The sequence below is a fragment of the Cnephaeus nilssonii genome (genome assembly GCF_951640355.1).
Source record: "Cnephaeus nilssonii genome assembly, chromosome: 2".
In the NCBI taxonomy this organism is placed as follows: Eukaryota; Metazoa; Chordata; class Mammalia; order Chiroptera; family Vespertilionidae; genus Cnephaeus; species Cnephaeus nilssonii.
The window spans coordinates 13,485,733-13,501,091 of NC_137073.1; positions in this window are offsets into that span (position 1 = coordinate 13,485,733).

Below are 15,359 nucleotides of genomic sequence, written 5' to 3' on the forward strand. Positions count from 1 at the left end.
CCCCATGGGAGAGCAAACAGGACCCCAGAAGGTGCAGGAAAACCTGGCTGCTCAGCAGGGTCCTGAGTGAGCCGGGCTGACCATCCAGTTCTGGCCAGACGAGGGGGTGGGGGTGAGTGGGACCAGGCTGGAAGCTTGGCAGGCAGCGTCTACCTCCTGTTGTCCCAACGCCTGGTTGGAGACGCCCCTGTCCTCAGCCCTCGCCTCGAGGAAGCCTGGCGAGGGGTCCATGCCCAGGGTAGTGCTGGGCCCCCAGAGAGAGGACATCTCCGGCTCTGCCTCCCCCACAACCAACATCTCTCCTGGAACCCACAGGGATCCCCCTGTGTCACCAGGGGCCCAGGGCCAGGCGTCACCCAGCATCTCAGGGAACAACCAGGCACCCCAGATGCCTTGGCACTTATAGGGAAACTGAGGCCTAGGGAGCTGGACCTCGGGGCCAGGGGTGACTCAGCGCACCGTGCAGGGAGGCTCTGCTTGGGGACGCTTGCCGCCGAGGATGGCTTGCAGGAGGTGGGCCCAGGCTGGCAGAGAACATAGGCAGGCCCTTGTGTCGTTTAGGGCCCAGCAGGAGCCCCGGGCCTGGAGTTTCACATCACAGCACCCGGCCTCCAGCTCTAAGCCCCTGGGAGGCCTTGGCCGGCCCCTCTCCTGAGAGCACAGACAGCCCTGGGCCCGGAGAGCATGGGGCTCAGTGTTTCCCCCGCCGGGGACCCATGGCTGTGGCCCCTGTCACCCCGGGCACGGGCTCCCGATGCTCCATGAAGGACACTGTCCCTTCCTGCCGTCCAGAACAAAAGCGCCTTAGCAAGTGGCAACGGGTAAATATTGAATCCTGGGGCTCCTCCACCCCCGGGGAGCAGAGTCGCAGCCAGATGCGTTTGGCGGTTGCCTGGCAACCCCTTGCCTGCGCCACCAGAGCCCCGGTGCTGGTGCAGGTCTGTCCTGCCTCCACTCAGCACCTCCAGCTCTGCTGGCCGGAGGTGGCGGACTGCAGTTGGAGGCCACTGGGCAGCCTGTCCTCTGTCTCTACCCCAGGGCCTGGGGCTCCCCCTCCCTGCAGCCCCCACTCTCCCACCCTGTCCCAAAGCTGGTGAAGGGGCCTTCGCAGCGTCCTGGCCTAAGACTGCAGCCTTGTGTCCCCCCAGCAAGGAGGAGCTGGCACGGCCCTCTTCCCTGAGTCCACCCCGGCTGTTCTGAAGGATGATGGGCTGGAGCAGACCTGGGCTGCTCCCCACCCCGGGACCCCCACCCCACCATGTTGGAAACATGTGCCCCCAAGTGTCCTTATGCTGAGGAGCAGGAGGCCCCGCTTATCGCTCCTTCTGTGTACAGCTCTGTGAACGGGGCCAATGAGCTACTTAGGCTTAGCCGTGGGAGCCACCTCAGGTGGGCTGGGGCACAGAGAACCCCTGAGTGGGCCTGGGGAACTTCCAGGAGTCCTCACTGTATCCATGCAGCCAGGCTTCATGGAATCTGCCTCATGTGGCAGGTCCCCCGCCCCAGTGACTGACAGGCCTCCACCCCAATGACAGGTCCCCGCCCCAATGACAGGTCCCCGCCCCAATGACAGGTCCCCGCCCCAATGACAGGCCCCCACCGGCCGGGTGTTTACACTTGCTTGGGAATCTCCTGCCTCCTTTAGGGGAAACCCTATAGGTTTTGCCTGGGAAGCTCCAAGTCACCTGGTAGCAGAGCCCATGTGCCGGATCATCTGGGGATTCGTCCACACGCAGCCCCTCCCGGTGCTGCCCCGTCTGGTGGGGAGAGGGCCGGACAACACAACCTACCACACGTCAGTGTGGGCTTCAGAGTGAGGGCAGAGAACGGGACTGGTGAGAAGGGGAGAAAGAGGGACCTTGCAGGCTCCAGGCCCCTGTGCCCCCTTCCCACCCTGCTGCCCAGGGCTGCCCTCTGCCCTCTACAGGCTCCTGTTTGTGATTGGGCCCTGGGCTGACCTGTGGGCCCCTGGAGGAGAGAGGGGTGTCTCCAGGCAGAAAGAGCCCTGCCTGGCTCCCCTCTGGCTATCTCTCAGGGAGCTCTCAGCAGGGAGCTGAGGGCTCGGAGAGACCCAAATTTGGCTATTTGTTGGAAACAGAGAAGCAATATTTGCATTTCAAGGCCATCAGCCCTGGAAACCAAATATTTTCTTTTGGGATCAGGCCTCGAGCCACAAAGAGCAGACTCGCAGACCTGATCAGGCACCCCTATTCTGCCTGTTTGGGGGAGGAGGTGAGTGAGGACTAAGTCAGAGGCCCTTGTCACCTCCGTGCACCCACCCCAGAGGCCAAGGGTGGACACACACATCCTGATGCCCTGTGGCCTTTTCCTGGCCCACCCTGGCCCCTCACGGGGACACACTACCCACACACACAGGGCACAATCCTTAACCAGAGACTGTAGTGGGGTATAAACAGCCCAGCCCCGCCCCTGACCATGACCACCCCGCAGCAGGTATGATTGCTGAGCCATTTCACAGGTGAGGAAATCGAGGCTCAGAGGGGTAAGTCAGACAGCCAGGAGGCGAGTGCCCGGAAGAGTGTCTGCCAGTCTTCTGGCCTCAGAGCCCACATCAGCTCCCAAGTGGCCAGAGAAGGACTGAGCCCAGTTTGCTGTGTCTTGGGTGGTCGGCACAGCTGCCCTCTCCAGTGTCCCCCATGGGAGTCAGGCTCCATCACGGCCTCTCCCTCCCTGTTCTGTTTCTCCTCCAGCTCTGGTCACACCCTCCGGTCCAGCCCCAGACCTGACCAGCCTCAGGAAGCCCCGGTCCACCTGGAAGGCAGCCATTCGCCTGGCCTGGGTGTGGGCTGTCTCTCCCGGTTCCCCGGGGTCTGTAAGACATCAGAGGGACCAGCCACCCTGCTCACTTCCTCTTGCACCGCGCTGACATTCTGCAGACCCAGCTCAGCCTGGCCACGTGGGTGCCGTGGGTGGGAAACTGCCCCCATGGTCATGGGGCCCTGCACTGGGCAATTGGGGGACAGGAACCTGGGACACCAAGTGCCCCTCCCTCCTCAGCCCCGCACAGGGAGGCTGTCTGGCCGTCCTCTGCTCACTGGCCAGAAGCCACAGCTGTCTGCAGGCCCACGGTGTGGGCCACAGAGGATGTCAGGTTCAAGGGCGCCCAGGCCAGAGGTCTTGCTGGCCCACACAGAGTTGACGGAGGCCCTGGGAGGAGAGGGGATTTGCTGAGAACCCTGTGGAGTTCTGGGCCTTGTGACTGGACAGCCCCACCCACTGTCCCATCCTACCAAGTGCTCAACTTGGGAACGCCCTCTGGGGCACTTGTGGGTGGGGGAAGGAGGGCAGTAAGTAGGCCTGGAAATCCTAGAACAGCCCCTCCCACTCCACCAGGGCTTCCGTGGGGTGGGGAGTAAAGACCAAACAGCTCCAAAGTGTGGAAGACGGATGGGGAGAGAGGCAAAGGAGGAGATCAGTAGTTCTTAGCCTGTTGGGGGCCAGGCGGTCACAGACCCATGTCTTGGGTCATCTGAGGAGGGTCTCTTCTCTCCCCAGGTAAAGGCCCACGCCCTGTCCTCACTCCTGTGGTATCAGCCCCACCGGGGACTCAGTCAGGAACCCTGACCACAGGCTCAGCCCCATCTGCCCATAGACATCAAGGAACCAGATGCAGACTCTCAAGGGGCCTGGGCTGCAGCCATCAGCCCAGAGCACTGGTGAGACCCTGAGTTTGCTCCCCAACTCCCCAAGCCACCCCTCAGCCCCCACCTTGGTGGAGGTGACCCCTGGATAGTGGATTGAATTTTGTCCCCCTAAAAGATAAACTTTATATCTCAATTTGTGAATGGGATGTTTGGAAAAAGGGTCTGTACATTATCAACTTAAGATGAGATCATTTGGGTGGCCCTGATCCAATGGCTAGTGTCCTTATAAGAAGAAGTTTAAAGATGCAGACACACAGCAGAGACTGGGGTGATCAGGCCATAACCCAAGGATTGCTGGCCACACCAGGAACTGGACAGGCAGGAGGCGTCCTCCCCTGGAGCCTCCAGACTGAGAGGATGAATCTCCATGGTTTCAGGCATCCAGCAGTGTCCGGGAACTCACACAGTCCTGTCCTTCCCAGCTCCCTGTGACTGTCCCACCAGCCATCTGCCCCCAGGCAGCCTCCCTGACTAAGTCGGCACTGAGCCAAGTCTGGCCCCGTCATCCCAGAGTCTCAGAAGCTAGGGGATCACAGGGCCTCGAGCCTGGCGGTCCCAATTGTGGCCCTGCCTGCAGAGAGCTGGGATCCGGGCTTTCCTTTCCTGCATCTCCTGGCCCCAGGCCAGTCCCCCTGTGCTGTCTGCTGGGAGCCCCAGCTGGGGAGAGGACAGGCAAGGAGCACCAACTGCAAGCGGGTTACTAGCTACATCACGACAGCCTCTCAAAGATCCTCACAAATGGCACGGGTACAAGGACAAGCAGGAGGGTGACAGTGTGTGTAACAGGGAACTGGCTCAGTCCAGACAGGCTTCCTGGAGGAGGCAGCACCTCAAAGCCTTACAGGAGCATATGCAAGGCAGTCCCATCCCCCAGCCCTGCTTGGCACATAGTTGGCACTCAATAAACAGGGTCCCACGAAGGGCACTGGAGAGGTCCTCGGCACGCCCAGCCAGCAGACAGCTGGAAACGCCTCCGGTCCGCCCTGGTCATTGGAACGCAATCATCCCCTCTGAAAGGACCTTCTTGAGCGCCCACTGTATACCTGGAAGGTGGGCCTGGGTGTCTGGGTCTCTTCTTCCCGGGTGGGTGGAGCCTACCCCCCCCTCTTCAGGACCTGTCTCTCCATCTCCCCGTGTCTGCATGCTCCCTGTCAACTTGTCCTGTTTAAATATTTAATCCAGTTAAATATTAAACCTCTTCCAAGTCCCAATTACAATCCGATCGATTCTCGGCTGGGCCGTGCTGCCAACCTGGCGCTCTGACTTTACAAAGTGTAGGTCAGCGTGGGGGTAGAAGGAGTCGGCCTGGAGGCGGAGAAGGCGGGCGCCTGGCACACAGTTGGCTAGGCAAGAAGCAGGCGGCCTGTGCCCCCACCTCCTGCCCCCACGCGTGGCCGGGAATACAAGAGACGTTTCTCTGCAGCCCTAAGCAAGAGTCTGTCCTGAGCTCCAGGACATGGGGTCACCTGAGCCCAGGCTGCATCCTTGCTTTCCTGGCCACAGTGGGAAGTGGATGGAAACACTCCCGGCATCCCACCGGGAGAGGGGATTCTGGGAGCTAACCAGTTTTCAGATTATGCCGAAGAGCACAGAAAATAGCAATGCTAACGGCAGATCTTCTCTGAGATGGAACACAGGCAGGTATCCCGTGGCCTCAGGCGGTTTTACATCCACACCGTGTGGCATCCTCTGTGTAGACTTTGCAAGTTACCATTTCACTGTGTGTGGGAGTTGCCAGTGGCGTATAGGGGGCTGTGTTTATATATGTCCAGCGGCAGCTTATTATAACTTTTATGGAGATAAAATGTAGCACACAGTAATAGTGATAAAACGCATGACTCTCTCTATTATAAACCCCACGTGGCCAGTCCATTCTTGTAGGACTCCTCTGCTGACTTCCGCTTTAGTGTCCAGAGCCCCCTGGAGGTGGCAGAGCTGCACCCCCGTCCACCCAGCCTGTTGCCATGTGACCCACCGGTCATCTATTTCTCAAGTTATATTCATTAAACTGAAGCTGCTCTCATTTCAGCACTAGCTGGAAGTCTACTTAATTTAACTTTTCGTGGAGGTTGTGTTTAACAAGCCATTAACCACATTCTCAAATTTTTTTTTATTTTTTCTTTTTTTTTATAAAGCAAAAACAGATTTATTTGTGGACACGTCCATGGAGAAAAGCAGTCTTCTGACAAATGGAGGAGATTAAGACTCTTAAGTAGCTGATTTTGGGACCTACCACAAGGGGAAGACTTGCTTTGTTGCCTTCGGACGTTGGGTCTATTTGCCAGCAGGCTTTTTCAATGGGGCTTCCTCCTCTCAGAATTTTAACCATCGGCCATACGAGTGGGCCTGAGACAGCCATGCAGACCCCTGAGCCACCTGCAGACCCGCCCTTCCGCGTTCCTGGTCACTGCTGGTTCCCCACAAAGGCTGTTAGGCCAGGTGTGTGGGACTTCTTTCTAGCTGTCTGCTCTGCCCCCTCTTCTTCTGTCTGTCCCCTAATTTTCTAATGACTTGAATTTGATGATAAATCTTGATATCTGGTTGAGAAACCCTCTCTTGTTTGTTTATTTATTTGTTTTTAGAGAGGGAGGAAGGAGAGAGAGAGAGAGAGAGAGAGAGAGAGAGAGAGAGAGAGAGAGAGATCCGTTGCCTCTGGCATGCACTCCAACCGGGGATCAAACCCGAAACGCAGGTATGCGCCCTGACTGGGAATCAGCCCTTGACTTCTGGTGCACGGGACAACACTCCAACCAGCTGAGCCACCGGCCAGGGCAGGAGCCCTCCCTAATTCTTCCTTTAAATTGGTTTGGCAACTCATGGCCTTTTCATCCAGGTACATTTTAGGGTCACCTCGTCAAGATCCAAGAAACATTTGTTGGGCTTTTGACAGAAACTGCATTAAACTTACAGGTTAATTTTAGGAGAATTCTGATCTCTGCCACATTGAGTCTTCCCATCCATGAACATCGTAGTTTTCCATCTACTTAGATCTTTGAAAACACTTTTTAAAAAAATTATTTTCCTTCTAATTGTCATGTGCATCATCCTTCTCAGTTCAGCTCCTTCTCCCTGAACGGTCCTCTCAGCAGAAGTCGGGAGTGGAAAACCCTTCCGTCCAGATGAATCTGAGCCTCTTCCTGCCTCCTGCTGGTGGTAAGCAGAGAAGCAGAGGACTCCCTGCCTGCGACTCCTCCCTCTGCCCTTTGGGGACATGGTTCTGTCATCTCCTGGACTCTCATTGCCCTTGAGATGTCTGTTGTCAGTCTGTTTGCCATTTCTCGAAGCCATCAGACTCTTCTCTCTGCCTGTCACTAAGATCACTCTTCGCTGGGGTGCTCGGTCTTCATCTAACTGAGCCTGGGAGGGAATTTGCTCCTGTTCATCACATTTACTCATGTTTATGTTTGGGACTTGTGTCCTCGCAGGGCAGAAGTGGGAGGGAGCTCTGTGGGTCTCTCTTTTAAAAAAAAAAATATTTTATTGATTTTTTACAGAGAGGAAGGGAGAGGGATAGAGAGTTAGAAACATTGATCAGCTGCCTCCTGCACACCCTCTACTGGGGATGTGCCTGCAACCAGGGTACATGCCCTTGACCGGAATCGAACCTGGGACCCTTCAGTCCGTAGGCTGACACTCTATCCACTGAGCCAAACTGGTTAGAGCTCTGTGGGTCTCTTTTATCAGGACACTAATCCCATTCATCAGGTCTTCACCCTCATGACTTCATCACCCCCCCCCCCCCCCCCCCGCCAAAAAAAAGCCACACCTAACACCATCCATCACCTTGGGGGTTAGGTTTCAACATGGATTTGGGGGACACACAGAACCAGGTGGCGAGACTGGTTTCTGCATCCATGATGCCTTAGAGGGTTGGAGCAGCGGGAGCCCCCATTTCTTAGCCAGGGGTTTAGGGGATTGACTCATATGAGGAGACAAGGGCTTGGGTCCAGGTAAAACAGGACTGTAGGAGGGTCATCACCAGAACCCCGCCAGGCCGGCTCCCTGATCTCAAACTTCCAGCCTCTAGAACTGTGAGAAGTAAATGTTTCTTACAAGCCCTGATCTGTCACAGCAGCTCGCACGGGCGGAGACCAGCTCTTCATTGATGATTTCCTTTCCTGTCTGGTGACACTGCTAAGCACTTACAGCGATGTTCATTGCAGTTTACCCAGCATTTTTAGGTGTTATTGGTTGGTATTTTCTCCTCACTGCTGCTGCCTGGGATCCCCCATATCCATTCTGCATGTCCCTGCAGAGCCCTGGTTCCCACTGAAAACCCACAACTTCAAACGTTGCTGGGCACCCCGTTGCCGGTGTGGGCTCCAGGGATTCAGAGCAAGCCCTGTCCTTGTTCCCTGTGGAGATGTTAAACACTAACAAGAGTGCTGTCTGCGTTCCAGCTGGGGAGAAAGGAAAGAGAGAGTAGACACCGGTCCTGGCAGAGCAAGCAGGTCACTTGCCAGGCCGCCCAGCCGCTGGGTAAAGCTGCAAGGAAGCCACAACAAAGGAGACCCATACATCAGGGGAAGGCATTCCCGGGAAGCCTGAGACAGCCCCAGGCATTGCCCGAGGCCATGTGAGGCTCCGCAGGAATGGGGCCAGCTCTCCCTGATGACGGGCAACGGAGGAGGAATGAGGAGGGGCAATGGGCAATCCGTGGCTGGAGGCTTCCCGCGGCCAGGCGGTGCACTGCCACCTGGACAGGGGCCTCGGAAAGAACCCCAGGAACCCCCCCCCCCGCCCAGGTTGTGTGGTGGGCTGAATGGTGGCCCCCCAAAAGGCACGCCCACATCCTGATCCCCATAACCTGCAATCGGACCTTATTTGGGAAAAGGTCTTGGTAGATTAATTAAGTTAAGGAATTTGAGATGAGATCATCCTGGATTATCCAGGGGACCTTAAATCCAATGACAGTGTCTTAAGAGAAAAGAAGGGGAGAAGACGCGGACACACAGGGCAGAGGTCGTGGGAGACAGGCAGAGACGGAGTCCTACAGCCACAAGCCCAGAACAGCAAGGAGGCCAGCCGCACCAGAAGCTGCAGGAGGCAGAAGGGCGCCCTCTCCAGACGCGGAGGGAGCGTGCGCCTGTGACACCCGAGTCTGGATTTCCAGCCTCCAGAACAAGGGGAATGGCTTTTCATTGTGTTAAGTTCCCGTGTGTGATGGCTTTTCCTGCGGCCCCCCGACACGCTCGCAGGGTGCTGTTCATCCAGAGGCTACCTTAGTGGGCGCTCAGTCTGAATGCTGTCTGGGGTGCTCCCCAGGCACCCCATGCTTCCCTGCTTTTCCTGCATTGTTCCTGCCATCCCTTGGGGGCAGTGACTAGTACCCCATTTTACAGAGTGGGAAATGCAGGCTCTCAGAGTTCACACCCTGCCCCTGGTCACAAGGTCCCTGGTCACCGAGTCAGCTGGAAGCTCCCTCCCCACACGGAGCAGGCAGACCCCGCGGTCCATCAGCGGCAGCGTGGGGACTTGTTCATTGGATTCCAGGTCAGGAGTGTCCAGCTCCTGGAGGCAAGGTCAGCCTGCTGAGACAGACGGGGGGTGGGGGGGGCTGCTGGATTGGGGTGGCCAGAGGGAGAGCCTCTGGGGAGGTGAGGGCTGGGCAGGGCTCCCTGCCCCTCGGGCAGTGCCATTCTAGGATCTTCCCCCACCGTTTGAGGAGGAGGAAACCCTCTGGCCACAGAGGGGGGGTGTCTCGGCACAGTGTAGCTACTACCCAAGGGCATCCCTTGGACTCTTGCCCACCACTCACCTCCTCTGGGGTATGGGAGCTTCTGGGAGGCCAAACCCACCCCTCCTCCGGCCATGGAAACCCACCCCTCCTCCAGGCTGGGAGGAGGTGATGAGGGGACCCACTGAAAGCTGGGTAAAAGCCACCAGTAACTCAGTTCACAAACCTGTCCCAAGAGCACATTCTGGAGATGGCAGGGCCCCTGGCCCAGAGGGCCCTGGAGTTCCCACCCTAGACTTGCCCATGTCTCTGCCCTTTGCCCCCTCTCTGCCTGCAGGTGGAGGATCAAACTGTGAAGAGTGAGTGTGAAGAGGGAGGATGCCTGTGGTCTGATATGAAAACATCGCGGAACGTGCTGTGCTAGTCCGGGGCCTTGGCCACATCAGGCCAGGGTCACTGTGGCCTTGGTGCTCAGGCCTCGGGGCCCTAGCGGAGGGGGAGAGTCCAGGGGGTGCCACTTCCATGCGAGGGGTTCAGCCACTCTCCCCGCCCCGCCCCCCGCAGGTTCCCACACAGGCAAAGCTCTCCCTCTGGCTCTGTCACTTCATTACTGAGGACAAGTTGACATACAGTGAGGTGCACAGATATAAAGTGTACAATACATTGAATTTTGAGAGTTATTATTTCTGAGCATCTATGTTCTCAAACAGCTTTAGTGAGAGGTGTGATCAATATGCGATAAACTGTACACACTGAAAGTTCAGCATGTGTACATACCTGTGAAGTCACCACAGTCAAAATGAAAAAAATAGCAATCACTCCAAAATGTGTCATCCCTCCATCCCCCTAGCCCCAGGTGGCCATTGACCTGCGTTCTATCTCTAGAGGCTGACTTGCAATTACAGAATCCTATCTAATAAAGAGGGAATATGCTAATTGACCATCACACCCTCACAAAGATGGCAGTGCCTACAACCAATAAGGAGGGAATATGCTAATTGACTGTCACACCCTCAAAGATGGCAGCGCCCACAGCCACAAGATGGTGGCACCCAGTCCCCTCGGCCCCACTGGGGCAGCAGGCACACAGCAAAGCCAGGCCCACCCCCAGGCAGGTCTAGTCACTCCATGTGCCTGCCTCTGGAGTCCCCCAGTCCCCTCAGCCCCCCAGCCACCCAGGGCCAGCCCAAGGTGCAGGCAAGCCTCGGATGGCGGCTGCCCAGCTGCCCAGGGCCGGCTGAGGCTTGCGCTGCCTGCAGTGGCAGCAACAGAGGTGTGATGGGGGCGTTGCCTTCCCATGACCGCCAGGTCGCCTCCTACCCCTGAGGGATCCTGGACTGTGAGAAGGGACAGGCCAGGCTGAGGGACCCCCCCGCTCCAGTGCATGAATTTTCAAGCACTGGGCCTCTAGTTACCTATAAGGGCAATCACAGTATACACTCTTTATCGGCCTCTCTCATGCAGCGTAAGCTCTGAGCTCCATCCCAGTTTCTGCCCCTAGAGCTCACGCACTCCTGTGTACTCTGACTGGTACTCCTTGGTATGGGTGTCCACGGGCTGTCGGTTCACTGGTGAGGGACGGTGGTGGTTTCCAGTTGGGGCCTAATGAACAGACTCGACCTCCAGGGCAAGAGCGAGTAGCAGTGGCAAGAGCAGCGCCCTCCTCTTGCCCCTGATCTTGGGGGAAGCTCCAGCCCTTCGCCATCAAGCATGATGGCTGTTGCTGTGGGGGTTTCATGGGTGCCTGCATCAGGTCGAGGAAGTCCCTGCCATTGTGTCCCTGGTGGGACATCTGGCCCCCTCGAGAGACTGCCTACTGGGGTGACCAGCACCCTGGCCCCTGACCGGGGTTCCCCGGGGACGCTCCTGCCGCCCTTCACAGGAACAAACGGCATCGGTGTTTATCTGTAGGGCAGGCTGCACTTCCGAGCGGAGTCTGACAGTGATGGGCTTCGTCCTTATCTCGGTAATAAAGCCACAGAGAAGGCCATAAATCCAGGGAAATTAAAGCATCGGCATCAGCAGGACGGAAATCCCTGTGCCTCCTGCAGCTGCTTTCTGGCCAGGCGAGGGGCAGGAGCCTGACGAGGTTCCTGTCGGTCGGGTGGGGGCTCTGGGAGAGGCTGCACTGTTGTTGCCTCCCTGGGCCCCACACTGACCCTCCTGGACCGGCCTGGGCATCTCCTGTGCCCAGGGGCCCTGAAGGCACTGCCTGATCCCCAAGGGCCCATCCTATGGGAAGGGTGGCCTTGCTTCGGGCCTTGAGGGCCAAAGAGAGACCACGAGGGGCTGAGCTCCCAGGACAAGTTCCAGGCTCAGCCCAGGTGCATGCACAGGGGCCTCTCGCCTCCCCAAGGCACGCTCTTGGCTCAGGGCATTTCCCCTTGACTTTGTAAGGTCTCCCCAGAGCTTCCTCTTCCAGGAGCACCTTGCTCCTGATGTCAGCTGGACCCTCTGTGTGGCCCGGCTCATCCCCGGTGCCCCCAGTCCTCATCCCCTGAACGCATTCCTGGGAGGCCGGATCCTGCCCAGCTCGCCCAGATCTGTGTCTCTGAGACAGACCCTGCCTCCAAGCTGAGGGACGGGGGTGGTGGTGGAGGGGATGGGGCTGGGGCAGCTGAGATCTGCAGACTCCAGCCTAGAGCACCCCCCTCTCTCTGCTCATCCCAGCAGCCCTTGCTGTCCTTTCCCACTATCTTCACCTAAACTTTCTGCTCTCTGCTGTTGGCCAAGCCGAAAGGACTTGAGAAATTAATTCATACTAAAATGTCAGTGGTTACTATAACGCGATACACAGCCCTTCCCAGGAGGAAGTGGCCTCTGAAATGAAGAGCCCAGGGAGGGCACGAACAAAGAAATGTGCTGATGGTGGGGTTTCGGGGAAAGGCTCCTGGGGGGAGGGAAGGCTTTGACACTCTGCACATGCGTCCTGCCCTCCAGGTGGGGGATGAAAAACTCATCAGTCCTCCAGGGGCTGCAGGCTGGTGCCTCTGTGGTGGTCCGGGTTGATTGATTTAGCAAGGACAAGCCTGGCTCCCGCAGGCAGCTCGGTGGCAGGCGGAGGTGTGGACGAGATAAAGGAGGGATGCATGTACCCCAGCGGCGGCAGGCCCCCTGAGCCAGGGGCCGTGCCACCTCCGTGACAGATGCGCTTTATCACAGCTGCTGCCAGAGACACACTTGTTATAGCAGCAAAAAGACGCCATTTTCTTTACTCTCACCTTGTCTGCCAACAGCTAGCAGATGAGTTACTAATAAAAAATGGGAAGAAAAGAGCCTCAAGTCTCTCCTTGCAGTCTGAAGCCGGAGGGCGAGGGAAGGGGGCCAGTTTGTCCCTGTCTGTCAAGGACCAAGGACAAGACAGAAGGGAGCCCTAATCTGCAGCAGCACTTTCATCCCTCCCTTGCCCTGGGTTCATGGAGCTCCCAGCTGATAATCTCCAGGGTGGGGGTGGGGGAAGGGATCCAGTACCAGCCCCAAGGCATGGAGGGGATTGTAGCACAGAGTTTAACAGCGCTGAGGGGATGTGTCTGGACTCTGCTGCACCCAGCACAGAGAGAATCTCACCTGGAGCACAGTAGGTGCGCAAAGCCAGGGAGGCTTTGGCTGAGTAAAGGCAGATTCTAGCTCAGGGGTGGGGAATGTCTGGCCTGCAGGCCGTGTAAGATCCGCAAAATCATTTGGTCTGACCCTGCCAAGGCATTAGGGGATCCGTTAATTAAATGTTAGATCAAATATAGCGGGCTAATTTTTAAGTTAATAAAGTTGTATGGCCAGAGAATGATGTTATAAATATGCAAATGGCCCTTGGCAGAAAAAAGGTTCCCCACCTCTTGCATCTAGCTCTTTAGGGAGGGAGCTAGGAGCCCCCAGGGACCCATCCAGTGCTGAGAGGAGCAGAGGGTGATGCCACCCATCCTCACCCCTCAGGGGATGACTCTGTGCTGTGATCTACATGGTCCTATGGGGTCCCCAGCAGGACTGAGCCTCCGCTGCCCACAGAAACTCCAGCTGCTCGGGAGCAAACCCCTCTCTCAGAGTCGCCTTCTGGGGGAAGTCAACCTAAGGCAGAACCTGTCCATGTATACGATTGGTTCTCAGGCCCTGTGACCCTCTGAGGCTCCCTCATCCACTCAACACGCCCCTTCTGCTCCAGCCATTGTCTCCTCACCCACCCCAGCCAGAAACCTGGAGACATCCTCACCCCAGCCTCCACTCAGCCCCTCACGGAAGGTCCTGGGTACACACAGCTGGAGGACATGGTTGTTTGGCCCTGGGTCTTGGACCGACCGATAGCCCCCTCCTTGTCCTGTGCCCTCAACCGGGTCAGCTTCTCCAGAACCCTTTCCCCACCCCCACCCTTGGAGCCATGACCCTAAGGCCTGACACACTAATCATACTACAGTGTTGATGACTGACCATTGGTGCTGGCTTCCCTGGGGGTGGGACAGCGCCCTCGAGTGCCCATTCTGTTGGGAATAGACACTGCAGCTGGCAACCAGCCCTGGGGGGCGAGACCCCCAGAATGGCTGGGCAGGCTGTGAGTGGGTTCTGGGTGGGGGTTCTCCCTGGCTATCCTCAGAGGCTGACACAGCTGCAGGCAGGTTTGGAGACAGCTGGGGGAGGATGACTCATGTCTACATGGGTGAAAGGGCAACCGCAGTGACTGATGGTGTGAGAATGCCCCTCCCTGCTCCATGGTCAGGCCCCTCTTCCCTGGATGCCTGTCTGACTGGCTGAGAAGCAGGTGCTTCCCAGGGAATGCTGGGACCCAGGCTCCAGAGTGTGGGCACCCAGGGCCCCAGCTGAGCCCAGTAGCAAGAAAGGGGCTGGCACTACCATGGACAGACCTGAGCAAAGAGAGGAGGACCTGCCCCCGGGCCCAGGGCGCTCCTGTTAAAACCGCCTCCGCTGGTCTTTCACCCTCGTGCCCTGAGCTTTTGGCCACGCTACACCCAGTGTCCTTCCCCAGCCGCTAGGACAGGCGGCCTGCCAAGAGGCCCGCCCTGCTGGGCTCCATCTCTCCCCATGGTCAGTAAGGTTCTGACTAGTCCCACAGCAGCCGCGTCCCCGGACAAGTCAAGGAGGCTGCAGACTCAGTCCAGGAATCAGCAGGAGCTGGCGCTGGCCTGGACAGTCTGGGAGCTGGAAGGTACCGGAAGTTGTCACTCTAAGTTAGAATCCTTCTGGCTGCCGGCCCACCCACAGACTCACTTCTGCTTCAAGGGTGCAACTTTCGGGAACAGGTTGGCTGCTGGTGGGTGTGAGATCCGTGTGTCTTGCTCAACCTTGGAGATGGCCCAGGCCCACAGGGACCATTGCCAGGGTCAGGGGCCAGGCTGTTTCTGGGGACCAGGAGGCTGGCCTGTGGGGTGGTGCCTCTCCTGCCCCCACTTTTGGGCAGGAATGAAGGGGATGCCTGTGTTTTCTCAGCTCCACGTGCCCTGGGCCTCACCTCTGAGGTGCTAGCCCACAGCTGGCCCTGGCCCGGGTGCCATGCCGTGTCTCCTTCAGAGCTCTTGGGCCAAACATGGGGTCTGGGCTTAGGTTTGGGAGCCCACAGCCATCTGAAATCCTTCCCGGGAAGGCCAGGCAGGGCAGGGACGCAGGCAGGCCGGTGAGCCAGGCACGGACCCCACAGTTCTGCGTAGGTTGGTGGCCCTGGCGCTGAGAAAGGGTCCCCTTGTTGAAAGTGGCTCCTTGCCCTGGCTGGTTTGGCTCAGTGGATAGAGCATCAGCCTGCGGACTGAAGGGTCCCAGGTTCGATTCCGGTCAAGGGCACATGCCTGGGCTGCGGGCTTGATCCCCATTGGGGGACGTGCAGGAGGCAGCTGATCAATGATTCTCTCTCATCATGGATGTTTCTATCTCTCTTCCCCTCTCCCTTCCTCTCTGAAATCAATAAAGAGATATTTTTTTAAAAAGAAAAAAAAGAAAAAAGAAAGTGGCTCCTCTTTCCTGAAAATGTGAACTGCCTTCCACATCCTGGCCAGTGGACTCCAGGGAAACTAGTAATA